We start from the raw sequence: 4,762 nt of genomic DNA, 5'->3' as shown, positions 1-4,762 counted from the left end.
TGAAGAGGAAGTAAAGACAAGACCAGCCCTGGAATTTCTCTGCTCAGTTAGTCTAGTGTATGCAGTCATATAATAAGGAAATGACCCCATAACAACAAAATAACATGTGCACAATGGAAAATGTATGCCTGTCTCACTCCACAAAAAAAAAAAGCTGAAAATTTTTTTTAAAAGACTCCAAAGACTATTCACAAGAGCAGCACAGTGGTCAGCACTATCTGTACCAGGCTTTTTCTTCTGGGCCACCAACCTGCTCCCAAATCATGACACAGAGACATAGTATTAGTTTTGAATGCCCGGCCTTAGCTTAGCTTCTTTTCTGGCTAGCTCTTAGAACTTAACCTGTTTCTCTTCATCTCCGTTTTTGCCTCGGGGCTTATTGCCTTTCTTCCTTCTGTATAGCTTACTTTCAATGCTTCTCTATGTCGGGCTGGCTTCTTGTCCTGGATGTCTCTTTCATTCTCTCCTCCTTCTCTCACTCTTCTTTCTTGTTCTTTGAGCCTAGATTTCTCTTCCTATTTATTTTCTCTGCTTGCTAGCCCCACCTATCCTTTCTTTGATGAGCTATTGACTGCTCATCACTAGACCAATCAGGTGCCTGAGGCAGACAAGGTGAAATAGCAACACATCTTTACATAATTAAGCACATATTCTTACATCATTAAACAAATGCAGCAGAAACAAATGTAACACACCTTTACACACTTAAAGTAATATCCCACAGCACAAATGTGACACACCTTTACACACTTACAGTAATATTCCACAGATAAACAAATGTAACACACCTTTACACTCTTAAAGTAATATTCCACAGCATAAACAAATGTAACACTTCTTTGCCTAGTTAAAATAATATTCCACAACAACCATCAGATTCCAGAAATGTCCATCATTCTAAAGAATCTGTATACCTTTTACTCTCAGTTCCATCCTGTAGACAGAGATTTTTTTGTCCCACCCAGACCCACCGCCACTCCATCCCAAAGAAACACACAGAGGTCTACATTAATCATAAACTGGTTGACCTATTATCTCAGGCTTCTTATTAACTCTTACATCTTAAATTAGCCCATAATTCTTGTCTGTGTTAGCCACATGGCTTGGTACCTTTTAACAGTGAGGTGTTCTCATGTTGCTTTCTCTGTGTCTGGCTTCCTCTGTGACGACTGCAGACTCAGCCTTTCCTCTTCCCAGAATTCTCCTGTTCTGGTTGCCCCGCCTATACTTCCTGCCAGGCTACTGGTCAATCAGCATTTTATTCATACACAAGTAGCAAATCTCTACAGGGTACAAGGCCATTGTCCCACAGCATCACTCCTTCCCACCCACTGGCAACCACTACTCATTTGTTCTGGATGTTTCATAGCTGGTATTGTTTGATTTTGGATGAATGAATGAAGCAGGAGCCCACTGTCACCAGTTCTTCACATATCCTTGTTCTTTCCTCATTCACCTGGGAACAAGTTTCAACCTAGTAATCCCCTGCCACAGAAACTTGGCATAAATCAGTTAGGAGGGCTGAGCGAGGGGCAGACATGGGTGGAGGAAAGTTGTGTCTCCTGAGGAAGCTGATCCCGCACAAATGTTCAGCCTCCCTTTCCAGTTTTTTCTTTTTCTGAAAGAAAACCCTTTTCCCCATTGCTCTTCCTCGCCTCCCAGAAAATCTCTGCCATCTCTCTGAGGCAGAGTTCCCTAGATCCTTCTCTTGGCTCTATCCTTTGCAGACATCAAGTAACAAAAGGAAACACCCATGGCATTGGAGAGATGGCTCAGCAGTTAAGAACACTTGCTGCTTTTGATCTGGTTTTGATTCCCAACACCCAAATGGCAGCTCACAACCACCTGTAACTTCAGTTCCAGGGGAATCTGACACCCTCGTCTGGATTCCTCAGGTACGAGGCATGAATGTATGAATTTGGTGTATATATATATATATATATATATATATATATATATATATACACACACATCAAGCAAAATGAATAAATCTAAATTATAAAATAAACAAAAGGAAATATCAAGGCTGGGAGATGCCTCAGTGAGTTAAGCACTTACCTCACAAGCATGAAGGTGAGAAGTTCAGTTCTCCAGATGCCATATACAGTGGACACAGCAGCCTGTGTCTACAATCCTAGCACCAGGAGGTGTGAAGCAGAGAAAGAGACTCACGGGAAACTTGAGGGTCGCCTAGCCTAGCATATGGAGCTGCAAATAAGAGCTCTGTCTCAAGGGGCAAGGCATGGACCAACACTAGATGTTGTACTTTGACCACCACATGCACCATGGCATGTAGGCACCTGCACCCTTACATACAAACACACACACAAATGAACATGGGCCTGCTGTGGGCTACATTCCACCCCACAATACTCCTTAAAATCCTCAGAGTTGCTGGGCGGTGGTGGCGCACGCCTTTAATCCCAGCACTCGGGAGGCAGAGGTAGGTGGATTTCTGTGAGTTCAAGGCCAGCCTGGTCTACAAGAGCTAGTTCCAGGACAGGCTCCAAAGCTACAGAGAAACCCTGTCTCGAAAAACAAAACAAAAATCCTCAGAGTTCTTCAAGGAGAGAATCATACTGCCTAGTCCAGAAGATCAACCTTGGAAGTACAGCATCAACTGAATTCATATAACTTTCCCAGCATGAGAAACTACAAGCTAAACTGCAATAAGCTGGGAAGTGTGCATACTGACATTTCATGGAAGATATACCTCTGTATTTTCTTTTTCCTGATTTGTACAGTAAACAGCATTTCCCCATTTTCATGCTGCTTTGTGGTCTGCTCCTGCTTGCTGGAAACGAAGTAGAGAATGATTTAAAAAAGAAAAAAAAATCCCACAGCATCAAAGCCAGAAGTGGTATAGTAGCTCAGTTCTGGAGTTTTGGTGGAGGATTATAGAACCCGTCTGTCATGCAGGCTCCTGTCATCCTGGGCTCTGTAGCATGGGCTAAAGCACTCCTAGCGTCGTCCTACACTGGAAAGCTCCTAGGATTGGCAGGTTTTCAAGCTAATGATTTGGAAGGTGACCACTGGCCCAGAATGGCTCGGGAAGGCAGTGGCCAAGCCTAAGTGGCCGAGATAGCTCCTCACTTTGGACCCACAGCTTGAGAATGAAGTTGAAGGCCAAAGTTGTTGACATCACCATTATTATTTTTGGTGCCGGCAACTGAGCTCCCATCTTGGAGCTTGCTAGGCAAGTGCCCTATCACAAAGCTGAAGTTCCAGCCTCACCTCCTCCATTATAATCAAAGAACTCAAGCCTCCATACTGCAGCCAACGGAGACTGAGAAAACACAGACTTCATTAGCCACGCTCTGAGGTTGTTGATGGATAACATGAACCCTAACCGAAATAGTGCTATCGGGATGAAGAGAGGAAGAACTTGGTACCATCTGAACAAAAATCACAAGGTAGCAAGGGAATGTGACATGTGGATGTCTGGAGCAAGAACATTTATGCTAAGAGGACGGCCAAGACTGTGTCCCCGAGGCAGAAGTGTGCGTGGCTTTCCTGGAGGAGGGCATAGAGGTAGGAGCACACTGCAGTCGGAGGCAGGGAGTCAGTAAGCAAGTCTCAACTTAGGAATGAACGGTGCTGCTCTATATAACGATAACCACTTTGAAGTATTAATTTTGGTCCTAGGAATGCTGTATATTAACTGATAACACATTACCTGGCACTCAGAACAGTTTGTTGGTAACTGTTTAGTTCAGCAAAACTAATAAAAATGATAAAAAAAATACTTTAATAGAAATGTAAGATTCCACTATTGTGCCCACTTAGATAGATGATGGTGATTGATGGACAGAAATCAAGGGCCATGGGGCTGCAGATATGACAAGTAAGAACCGTGTTCCTGGTTTGATCCCCAACACCACATAAACCAGGCATCGTGGTATAGGTCTACAGGTCTATGGTCTAAGCACTTAGGAGGTGGAAGCAGGAGGATCAAAAGTTCAAGGTCATCCTCATTTACACAGTAAGCTTGAGTCCAGCCTGAGCTACCTGAGACCTCAACTCAAAGACAAATCAAATAACAAAAAACCCCAGAACTATGACGGTATCAGCTGTTTAAAAGTATTTCCTAACAGTGACTTGAGGCACCTATTTCCCAACTTTCTTAAATGTACCGCTAACAACGCTGTTCATTTAGCACTTATATTCTTACTGAACCCCATGTAACAAAGGATATGGACGCAGAGAAATTCTGGTACTTTCTAGGAAGGCAAATGTTAATAAAATGCTTAAATATGTGCACTCAGGGGGGTGAAGGTTATTGATACCAGTCCCGATGACCTAAATTCAATGCCTGGAGTCCCCATGGTGAGAAGAGAGCAGACTCCCAATAGTTATCCTGTGACCCCCATGTGCGCGCGCGCACGTGTACACACACACGTACACACACACACACACACACACACACACACACACACACACCCCACACACCTGTACCAATTCCTTTCCCAGATTCATCACCTGTGAGTTGGAGTTTGGGGGCCCATTTAGTTTAATGAGGGCCAACTGTGTGACAGGTAGATCGGGACTATGCAGCTGCTGGAGACTGGCGCAGTCAGGAGTGAGGACACAACCGGAAGTCACTGACTTCTCCCTCCCTGGATCTGCCATCAGCGAAGAGTTCAGCAGTGAAGGCAGTGAGCACGCTGCAGGTGCACAAGCCTAAGCCAGATAAAGAGGAATCCTATTGTGTTAGGCATCCCCCCCCACTCATTACTGTAACAAAATGCCCGACAAAAGCAGC

The sequence above is a fragment of the Microtus oregoni genome, unplaced genomic scaffold (genome assembly GCF_018167655.1).
Source record: "Microtus oregoni isolate MIOR12 unplaced genomic scaffold, Mior012 000124F_ref0000388, whole genome shotgun sequence".
In the NCBI taxonomy this organism is placed as follows: domain Eukaryota; kingdom Metazoa; phylum Chordata; class Mammalia; order Rodentia; family Cricetidae; genus Microtus; species Microtus oregoni.
Note: the sequence above shows the minus strand (reverse complement) of the source record.